The 11,693-nt window shown below is 42.9% G+C and overlaps 1 long non-coding RNA gene across 1 annotated transcript; it reads left to right on the forward strand.

Annotated features, from left to right (window-relative positions):
• Nucleotides 1–4,515: 4,515 nt before the first annotated feature.
• Nucleotides 4,516–7,782, forward strand: LOC141553849 (uncharacterized). The gene is made up of 2 exons (XR_012485687.1): nt 4,516–4,661; nt 7,078–7,782. It is a non-coding gene; the product is annotated as an uncharacterized LOC141553849 (long non-coding RNA).
• Nucleotides 7,783–11,693: the final 3,911 nt, after the last annotated feature.

Here is an 11,693-nt window from a genome sequence, read left to right on the forward strand (position 1 = left end):
GTCAGGCAGACGTTTGGAGAACGGCTCGCCCAGAACAAGGACGCCTCTGTCTTTTTCCAGGGCAAGTTGGGGAAAGAAACAGAGCCTGGTCCCCGGCTCTCTGCTCTGCCAACTGAATGGCCAAGTGGCCTGGGCAGTGGGCAGAGATTGCATCACAGGGAACTGGCACGCCTCGGGACTCTCCAGACATAGACAGCTTGCACAGACCCACAGTGGGAGGTGCTGCGTGCCAGGCGGCCAAATGGCACCGAGGGGCAGCAGCAGTGGCTGTCCAAGTATCTGAGCAGGGCAGAAATCTTCCTCTGGCCCCTCGGACTTTTTTCCTTTCTACCAAGAAGGCTTACAGTCTTGTGGGCTCCCTCTTCAAACCGAAATAGGATCTGGTCACCCATTTTCCAGGCTTCCGCCGCCATTTGCCTCTATTCATTTTATAGTAGCTTCTGACTGTCCCTCCTCCATGACATCCTGTTCCCATCTTCCTCTCCATCTGTTGGCCCACACCATGTTCCATTCCTGGAAAGGTCTCCTTTCTCACCTATACTTCCCAGAATTCCTCCCCAGAAATCAAAGAACTGAGCACAGCATTAGAGATTTTAGAACTGGCCAGTGCTGTGCTAAGCCTTGGGTCCGGAGGATGGAAGCTGGAGCTCTCCCTCCTCCTCCGTCCGCCCTCCCAAGGGATGAGGATGGAGATGCACGTTCTCAGGCTGCACAGTTTGGGAACTGGTTTGGCCGGATGATGCGCACTTATGACAACGGCTCTATTTTTATTTACTTGTATGTTTTGTTCAGTGGGTGTGGGAGGGAGAGGTGATACAGGCCTTAAAAAAGCTTGGCTCAAGCTCTTCCTTCCTCTCAAACTTTGCTGATTCGGTCTGAATGTATTTGCATGTTTGCTTTTAATTATATTAGATGAGTACATTTTTATTTTTCTAAAAGAACACAGGCTCATTCTGGGCAGGGACACTTAGTATTTCTTACTTCACATGCCCAGTGCCCAGCCCAGGGCCCGGCTGGCAACATTAATAAACGGTTTTTGATAAATAGGTTTATTTATTATTCTTCAAGAGTGAGCCAACTCCAGCTGGAAAAGGTAGCAATCCTCACAGACAGGGAGGTTGGAGGTCCTAGGTAGAACACCCAACGATGGGCGACTCGGCCTCCACGGAGGAGAGCTCACAGCCTCTCCCAGCACTTCCTTCCATTCAGGGAGAGCTCTCGTTGCTACAAATCTGGAGCCTATATCCCAAGACTTCTCCCTAATGGCTCCCTTTTCGGCCCAAACAGAACGTGTGTGATCCTGCTCCGGTAGAACAGCCCTTCAGGTGCCGGGTGACAGTCATCCTCCTGAGGGGAGGAGAGAGCTGTAGAGCCGAGTACCTGCTTCCCATGGCACCGAACCTCTCCGGTCCAAATTCCCCCTGCTCCCCACCCAACCCCGCCTGCGCCTGGACAAGAACGCCTCAGCAGAGTCATCCTGCCCGGTGAGGCACACCATGGCAGCCTAGTCCCCTCTGAGTGGGCCCGGAGGGAAAATGAGCTCCTCCTGACAGCTGGCTTCCATCCGCCTCTGGGTGCCTGTCACCACTTCTTGGTTCTGCCCTCGGTCTGGAAGCAGATAAAACCAGACTAAACCTCTTCTTTGTGATGGCCGTGTCCCTGTCCCCTAACTCGGAGTTTTCTTTTTCTCCCCAAGCCTATCTCAAGGCCTTTTATTATCCTGTCTGCTGCCTTCAGACTTCTCTCCAGCTTTCCAGAATGTGGGGCCCACAGGATTCCAAATGTGGTCTGATGGGCACCGAGTCTGGAGTGATCACCGCGTCTCCAGCCCTGGACACCGTCCGTCTCTCAGCACTCCAGAACCGCACTCTGTTTTAAACTGCCAAGTTGTACTATTCCGTTTGGTCCAATTTAACCAGCATTTGTTAACCTCCTCACTGACCTCCGAGGGCTACACACTAACCTTATTGGATTGGAAGATCACTAGCATCCCCAGGTCTTTTTTCCCCCCAGACAGACTGCCGTCTAGCCACATACATCATGGTGTCCTTGGGAAGTTGATTATTTCAACTCAGGTATAGATCTTGATATTTATTCTTATTAAATTATATTTTATTACATTTGTTCTAAAGCTGTCACGGGTCAGGAGCTTTTTAAAAGCTGTCAAGCAGAAATGCTGCTATTTTATGTCTCCCCTGGATCTGATAGGAGCAGCTCTATGCCTCCGTTTAATGCACTGATAAGAGGGTAAAATAGCCCTGGGCCGGCCAAGCTGCCTCCCTGGAGCCACCACTGGAGACTGCCTTCCAAGCCGACCATAAATGACTCTCTGGATCCAGCTAATCAGCCAGACTGGAGGATGGACCGCGAGATTTCATTGGGCTTCTGAGAGCAGCCCAGGAGACTGTGGAAGATACTTCCCCAATCTAGGGAGGCAAGAGGGTCCGGAGCATTTGTCCCACGTGGCGGCTTAGTAACCCTGTCACTAAATGAAGAGACTTATCTGACTTCCTCGTTCTAGATAGAGCCATGAGGGTTCTAGTGATCACTGTTCTTTTCTCTAGATGTTTACTAAGCATCTTTTTCATACTATACACCATCATTTTACCAGGTTTCAGGTCAAGCCCTTTACCTATAACAAGAACTCTTCACCTAGTACCAACTTGTTGGGGTTTTCCCCCCTATTTTGATAACTGTCCTTTGGTTATCAAATATAATCGGTTTCCCTTATAATTCTACGTAGTCTAAATATGATTCTGAGAAGGGACCCATAGCTTCATTAGACTGAGAGTCTAGGCCACAGAAACAGGTTTTTTTTTTTTTTAAAATAGTATTGTATTTTTCCAAATACATGCAAAGATGGTTTTCAATATTCAAAACCTTGTGTTCCAAATTTCTCGTTCTCTTCCCCTCCACCCCATTCCTTGACACTGCAAGTAATCTGCAATTCTTCTAGACATGTTGCCATATTTGTCATGCTGCACAAGAAAAATAGATAAAAAGGGGGGGGGGAATGTGAGGGGGGGAATGTGAGGGGGGGGGGAAACAAACAACAACAACAAAGGTGAAAATACTATGCTTCGATCCACATTGTCTCTCTAGTTCTCTCTCTGGATATGGGATGGCACATCTACCAGTCTACTGGAATTGCCTTCAATCGCCTCCTTGGTTGAAAAGAGCCACGTCAGGGGCAGCTAGGTGGCGCAGTGGATAGAGTACCAGCCTTGGATTCAGGAGGACCCGAGTTCAAATGTGGTCTCAGACCCTTAACACTTCCTAGCTGTGTGACCCTGGGCAAGTCACTTAACCCCAGCCTCAGGAAAAAAAAAAAAAAAGAAAAAAAAAAAAAAGAAAAGAGCCCCATCCATCAGAATTGATTATCCCATAATCTTGTGGTTACTGTGTACAATGTTCTCTTGGTAGTGCTCATTCCACTAAGCATCAGTTCATGTCAGTCTTTTCAGGCTTTTCTGTTCATAATCTCTTATATAGAAAAGAATATTCCATTATATTCATATACCATAATTTATTCAGCTGCTCTCCAACTGAGGCAGCCACTCAAAAGGCACAGAAAAGTTAAAACTCCTGGCCAGAGCTTACAAAATCCCACCTTTACAAAATTCTCTTTTAAGAGGAAAGAAAGACAGTCCTGTGTCCTTCCTGTCCTCCACAATCTTTCAGAAATCGCTAACTTGAGGCTTGTGGATGGCAAGAGGCTGCGTTCCAGTGCAGATTTGTGGCTGGTTTAATTTCAAAAAGGCACAGGAAGGTGGTGGGATGCTACTCTTTGTGTTTGTGAGGCTTAAGTGCTGAGGATCCCAGATTGACAGCCTGGAAAATACCAAGCAATGAGTGAGAGACGTTTGCTCTTGACAGGGAAAAATGGGAGTGTGGGGAGTGCAGAGCAAAAATCCAGATTCACATTTGAGAATTTTCCCCAAGGGCCCCTTTGTCCAGACATCAGAGAAAAGACATTTATCTTGGAAAACCATGGCCCATTGGAGGGGGAGCCCAGAAGGACTCTCCAGTCAAAGACCCAAAACATGGACCCTGAAAAGATAAGCACAGGAAGCCTAAGGGGACGCGGACTGGTGCTGCCTGGTTACACTGGGATCATAACTGTAGCACTGGAAAAACCCTTCGGGGTGGTTGGGGCCGACTCCCTCATTATACAGATGAGGAAACTGAGAGACCCAGAGAATGGAAGGAATTTGTTCAAATTAGAATTCGACCTGAGCCTGCCTCTTTTTTAAAGTGGGTAGGATTCGTTAGTGCTGTAGCTCCTTCGAGCTGACAAAAGCCATAAAATTAGGGATAGTGCCAGACCCGGAGGGAGGAAGAGTTTGAATCTGGCCTTAGACACCTGGCTATGTGATCCTGGGCAAACAAACTGCCTCAGTTTCCTCGTCTGTAAAATGAGCTGATAAGGAAATGACAAACTAGAATCTTTGCCAACAAAACTCCAAATGGTGTCATAATGAACAACAATAAAAGCAAGGTTTGGGACCCACCTTTTGGCAGAATAGGGTCAGACAGTTGGACAGGCTTGAACCATCTAGAAAAGTCTAGACTGAGATCAGTGCCATGAAAGGTTTCCAAGGAAACAGAAGAACCCGTTGCATTTGAGAGCCAGAGGGTCTGCTCTCTCCTGCTGTTCCAAAGTAGGCCCCTCTTAGTATTAAACATCGGCCCTATTACATTCACCTCCTCAGCTCCGGAAGTCCTGTCCCCCTCTGTCTATGACCTGTCGCTGTTGGCATCTGGGGGTGATGACATGGTCTTCAGCTGGGATTGGGTCTACCCCCCCAGGAAGGATAAAGATGGGGATTATACTCTAGACCCCCCCAGACAGATGGCAGATATAGATGAAGTCTTCCCAGCCTAGATTCGGAGACCTGGCAAAGGGGCAAGAATTAGTTTGGTCAGCTTCCGTCATCTAGACGTCAGCCAGAGATCGGAGCCTGATGAACGCAGCGGGTCTACAGATCCTGGAGTCTCATTTTTGATCATTTCTATCCGAAATGATTAGAACCAATAACAAGAATTGCCATTTGATGTGGAATTAGTAACTTAAGTTATGAAATGACGAAACGAGGGCAGCAGCCCAGTTTTTTAGTACTTCCTGGGAGAGTTCACACCGATTCCATGTTGTCACGTCCCACCCCTCGCACCCCCATTATTTTGTATATACTTTGGTTTATTCCTACATATGTTGCTTCTCCATTATAGGATCTGGAGACCTAAGACTGCCGTGATTCTCTTGACAGACTCTGGTATATGTTTTCTACAGCCCTTCTTAAGATGGGGCTAAGCACATTTGACACCTGGAATTCTTTTTTTTTTTTTTTTTAATATCTACAATGAGTTTTTATTTTATTTTATTTTTTATTATAGCTTTTTATTGACAAAACATATACATGGGTAATTTTTCAACATTGACCTTTGCAAAAACTTTTCCCCTTTCCCCTAGATGGCAGGTAGTCCCATACATTTTAAATATGTTAAAGTAGATGTTAAATCCAATGTATGAATACATATTTATAGTTATCTCATTGCACAAGAAAAATCTTATCTAGAAAGAAAGAAAAAAATCTGAGAAAGAAAACAAAAATGCAAGCAACGAATAACAGAATTAAAATGGTATTTTGTAGTTCACACTCATTTCCCATAGTCCTCCCTCTGGGTGTAGCCAATTCTCTTCATTACTGAACAATTGGAACTAGTTTGAATCATCTCATTGTTGAGGAGAGCCGCGTCCATCAGAGTTGATCATGATACCTGGAATTCTGTAACTAAGGGCGCCATTTTCCCTCCAGAGAATAGGAACGAATTGATATTCCTTGCTAGGAAACTCAGTATCTCAATATAAGCTAAGACTTTTAGGATCTCCTGCACACACATGTGTCCTCCATTTATCCTCAAGTATACTAATCACTGAGGCCTTTCCTTCCTTGCTAGGATCTCTGGACACTGGAAGCTTTTCCCCTCTCCCCAGGCCCACCATTAGCAGCCTTCCTGAAGAATCCCAGGCAAAAAGTCCCAGGCTTTGATCCTTCCTCAGGGAGGGGAGAATAGGGGAGCCTCAGCTGAATGCTGAGATCCAAATACAAGCTAAAAGGAAGCTGATCCCTACCTTCTGGGAGCTTACGTTCCAGGGAGGAATGATGGCACGTGAAAGGCAACTAAAAGGGAGTTCGCAGTGTAACCTTGTTGTTGTAGTTGTGAGTGGTGTGTTTGGTGCACAACACACCCTAACCAGAACAACTTGCATAGTCCTACAACCGTGTAAATGATAACCCCACTGAGAGGTGGCTAAAAAACTTCAACTAATTGTAATGCTCAGCTTTGGCCCCAGAGGACAGATAATACATTAATGTCCCTGCTCTCAGTAGAGAGGTGGGGGACTGTGGGTACAGAATATCATGTATACCACTGGCCATTCTTGCTTTCTTGGCTGGTTTGGCTTAATTGTTTTTCTACATTACAAAGGAGAGTTTGACAAGAAGACATAACTGGGGAAGAGTGTGATGGAAAAATAAAAGCTACCAGTAAAACATGAGACAGACAAATAGACAGAAACATTAGTAAAGATAATCATCAGAATGGGGCAAACCAAAGGACTTCTGAGGAAGAACAATGCAGGTCTCCTGAGCCCCGGGCCAGGACTTTCTCACTGGGAACACTGCCTCTCCTTAAGCTTCTCGTCGATCATCCATGATCAAGTCTTTCTCCTGGACCTTTTGGTTCTTCTTCTTTCTTTTTCTTCTTTCTTCTTCTTCCTTCTTCTTTCTTCTTCTTCCTTTTTTTTTTTTTTTTTTTTTTTTTTGGCTGGAGCAATTGGCGTTAAGTGATTTGCCCAGGGTCACACAGCTAGGAAGTGTTAAGTGTCTGAGACCAGATTTGAACTCAGGTCCTCCTGACTTCAGGGCTGGTGCTCTCTCCACTGCACTATCTGCCCCTTGGTTCCTTTTCTTTCTCTTCTTCACTGACACTTAAGTATTCCTTCCAAGATGTTACTTGTACGGACTGAAGAGCTGGCAAGCTAAAGTCACTCTAAGAGGCATCCTTCTCTTACAGGCTGGAGGGAGGCCAGAGACAGCAGCCAGAGCAGCCCTTGAAGGACGTCACCCCACCCCCTCACCCTGCCACAGTGCCTTTTGCATCTCGAGCAATGTGCTCATAAAGAAACCACACTTTCTTGAGAGACGGGATCTGTTCTCCAGAAGTAAAGACTGAGATTGGAAAACCTCCAGTTCCCTTGGCAACTGGAAAAACATTCCCAGTGAACTGGTAAATGAGTGAAGAAGATGGATACTGTTATGCAATATAGATGGAACAAGATTTACAGAAAATGGAAAAGGCAGAAGCCATAAATGAAACCTTAGGAGGCCACCTAAACAATTGAAAGAGAGGCTAGGAAAGGAATTGGTAGATGTTAAAAGCCCTAGAGCAGAAAATGGACTTTTTTGAATTTGTTTGAGAGCTCAAAGAGAAAGGAAAAGGGAGTTAGCCAAGTAGTTTTTGCAAGCTCTGTGTATTCCTGATCCTTCTGGTTCTTAACTCAATAATACAACATTCCCACATGGTCCAGGGGAAGGATGAACTTGCGGTGACCCACTTTCTTGGGACCATATTCCATTTCATCATTTAGAGAAACAGCAAAGGGGCTTTGAGTATAAGAGAACAGCCTTTGAAAAGAGACAAGGTTTTGCTAATAGAGCCTTGGACAAGGCGATTTGGTTAGGGGCCAGTGCAAGCAAAATAAATAATAACTCGCTTTGATATAGTGCTTTAACTTTTTTTCAAGGGCTTTCCCAGCACCAGTCTTCTGAGACAGGCAGTACAGCTGGCCCTGTGTTCTTTTTTAAAATTTATTTAGAAATAAGGACACAGTACTCAGCCAAAATTCTCAGAAGCAGGACTCAGATCTCAGTGCCTGCTAACTCCCAGGCCAGCACTGACACAATCACACAACACCCAAAGCTCCCAGTTACTTAGAATTTGTTCAAAAATGCTTGTTAATGTCAAAAGAATCGTAACTGACTGTTTGGTTTTCTTTTTTATTTTCTGCACTCCTTTTTTATCTCTTTCATTTTTGCATTTTTTTTCTGGATTGTATTTCTGGTACTGCAATTGTCATTGTCTCTCTGACCATACTTACTTCCATCATTTTGGAGGAGTCCTGTGCTGTGTATTCATAGTCTTCATTCTTGTCATTCTAGATGATGAGGTGACATAGTTGGGTCAATGTGCCAGCCATTGTTCTACTATTGGCCATTGGATTTTTCTTTTTTTTTTTTTTAACCAATCTTTTCTTTCTTTTCTTTTTTTTTTCTTTCTTTCTTTCCACCAATTTTACCAATAAAATTGTTATGAACTTCTTTTCTTTTCTTTTTAACCAATTTTACCAATAAAGTTGTTATGAACATTTTTGTCCAACTGGTCCTTCCCCCAAATTTAATAACATTCTTATTTATGCTATGATCTTGAACTATTTTTCTCTTATAAATGCAACCTTTCACATTTTCTGTAAAGATAGTCAAAAAGAAAAATATGCCCTGAACCCCATTCCAATTGTGCAGTGATTCCTTCAAGAAAACCCATGTTTAACTTGATTGGTGAGTCCCCCCAAACAATGGGGTAAGATAATAGATTTCTCTTTTAAAAATTCTCTTAAAAGCATAGGTAGGCATGAGTTCTAGTTCCATGCTGTGAAGATGCAGATATAACAGGGACTGACTTATGCACACAGCTCTTCGATGACATCTGCTCTCATGGCTAAATGAAACTGGGGTGCTCAAGAGATCTATATCAGCAAGATTATGTGATGATCAACTGTGATGGACTTGACTCTTCTCAACAATGAGTTGATTCAAGGCAATTCCAATAGACTTGGGATGAAAGGAGCCATCTCCATCCAAAGAGAGAACCATGAAGATTGATCAAAGTGTAGTATTTTCATCTTTTTTCATTGTTGTTATTTGCTTGCTTGGTTTTTTCCCCTTTCTCATGGTTTTTCCCTTTTGATCTGCTTTTTCATATACAACATGACCAATCTGATTTTAAAAATTGCATGTATTTAACCTATATTAGATTGCTCGATATCTTGGGGAGGGGGGAGGTAAGAGAGGGAGGGAGAAGATAAGAGAGAGGGAGAAAAATTTGGAACACAAAGTCTTACAAAAATAAATATTAAAACTATCTTTACATACATTTGGAAAAATCAAATGCTATTAAAAAAGAAAGAAAGAAAGAAATTGGAGTGCTACTTACTGGCCTCTAATAGTGGGGGGCTAACAATGACACAACTGGTGGTGAATTGAGCAGGTGGCCTTGGGGAATAGATACCTCCAACCCTCAGGGTAGCCTTTCAAGCCCTGAAGGGCTGATGCAGGTGGTCCAACTCTGGGAGAGTGGACCAGGGCCACTTCACTACATAGGGGACTCATCTGATGGTTTTATGTGACTGATAAATTAAGAGTCAGAGGATGAGAAAGAACTTGCTCCTATTCAGCAGCCATACTTCTTCTTCCTTGGCCTTCCAGACAAGACTCTTCCGCAATCGGAGAACTTCCCTGAGAGTGACTTGGAGGAGGAGCACATGGAGAAGAGTTCCGCACTGCTAGTTAGCACCTGGCTACCATCTGAGCATGTGTCACAGACAACGGATCATGAATATGGGATTTCCCAGGGCTTAACTTGAGAGAAGATCTGGTTTTGAGAGTTCTCAAGTTACCACAATGTTGAGAGTTCCCAAGTTCAGGGGCTGGACATCAATGTGGATGAGGAAGAAGATTTCTTCAACATTTTGTGATTTGGAGAAAGAAGATGACTGCCCTGTAGTTGGAAGGGCCAGGTCATAGGGTCAGGGCTGTAACCTTGCCAGACCTCCATGACATTTCGGGGAATGACTCAGGCACTGCAGGTAGGTGAAGGTGGTGGGCTTTTTAAACTGCTTTGTCTTAAACTTTCATGCGTTTGAGGAATCTAAGGATGCTAGGGAGCTCTCTAAGAGCTTTGACTTCCTTCTTCCCTCCCTTCCTCCTCCTTCTCTTTTTTCTTTTCTTTTTTCCCCTTCCTTCCTTTCTCTTTTCTCTCTCTTATTTTCTTCCTTCCTTCTCTCCCTTCTTTCTTTTCTTAAAAATGATCTAACATTTTTTTTTCTAGTTGCATGTAAAAACAATTTTTAACCTTTTTTTTTTTTTTAATTTGGGGGCAGCCAAGTAGTGCAGTGAATAGAGCACTGGTCCTGGAGCCAGGAGGACCTTCCTAACTATGTGACCCTAGCCAAGTCACTTAACCCCAATTGCCTCGGAAAAAAACAACAACAAAAATCATAGGCTATTTCTGATCATTCTACTTAAATTGATAAATAGACTAAATTGGTCTATTTATCAAACTGCCAAAACATTATTTTATAGGGTTAGAAAAAAAAATAATAAAATTCCTCTGGAAGAACAAAAGGACAAGAATTTCAAGGGACTTAATGAAAAAAAAAATACAAAAGATGGTGGCTTAGCAGTACCAGACCTAAAACTATATTAGAAAGCAGCAGTCATCAAAGCCATTTGGTATTGGCCAAGAAATAGAGTGGTGGAACAGTGGAATCAGTTAGATACACACAACAAAATAATCAAGGCCTATACAATCTAGTGTTTGGGGGTTGATCAATTCAACCCCCAAAACTTATCCCAAACTCCAGCTTCTGGGTTAAGAACTCACTATTTGACAAAAATTGTTGGGAAAACTGTAAAATAATATGGCAGAAACTCAGCATTTCTTTATCTGAAATTTGCCAAATGGACAATTTTCAAAAAATGAAATTAAAGTCATCTATATCTTTATTAGAAAATGCTCTAAATCTCTATTGATCAGAGAAATGCAAATTAAAACAACTCTGAGGTTTCACCTCACACCTCTCAGATTGACTGAGATGACAGAAAAAGAATGACAAATGTTGGCGGGGGTATGGGAAATCTGGGACACTAATGCATTGTGGTTGAATTGTTTAGTGATCCAACCATTCTGGAGAACAATCTGGAACTATATCCAAAGAGCTATAAAATTGTGCATACCCTTTGATCTAGCAGTGCCATCACTGGATCTGTATCCCAAGGAAATCATAAAGGAGGGGAAAGGACCCACATGGGCAAAGATATAATGGCTCTTTTTGTGGTGGCAAAAAATTGGAAATTGAGAAGTTGCCCATCAATTAGGGAATGGCTGACTAAGTTATAATATATGAAAGTAATGGAATATTATTGTTCTATAAAAAATGAACAAGCTGATTTTAGAAAGGCCTGAATAGTTTTTCACATACTGATGCTGAGGGAAACAAGCAGAACCAGGAATACATTGTACACAATAACAGCAAAATTGTGCAGTGATTAACTGTAAAAGATTTGGTTCTTCTCAGCGGTTCAGTGATATAAGGCAGTCCCAGTAAACTCTGGATAGAAAACACCAAAAATCAGAAAGAGAACTATGGAGATTGAATGCAATTCAACACATGCTATGTTCATTTTTTTAAATTTTTACCCTCTCTCATTTTTTCTTTTTGTTCTATTTTTCTCTCCCAACATGATCTATAAAGAAATGTGTATTTTAAAAGTTAATATATATGTATAAACCAGAAAAAAAAAAACACTAAAAAATTTTGAGTTTCAAATTCTTTGTCTTCCTCTTCTTCTCCC

The sequence above is a fragment of the Sminthopsis crassicaudata genome, chromosome 2 (assembly GCF_048593235.1).
Source record: "Sminthopsis crassicaudata isolate SCR6 chromosome 2, ASM4859323v1, whole genome shotgun sequence".
Classification (NCBI taxonomy): domain Eukaryota; kingdom Metazoa; phylum Chordata; class Mammalia; order Dasyuromorphia; family Dasyuridae; genus Sminthopsis; species Sminthopsis crassicaudata.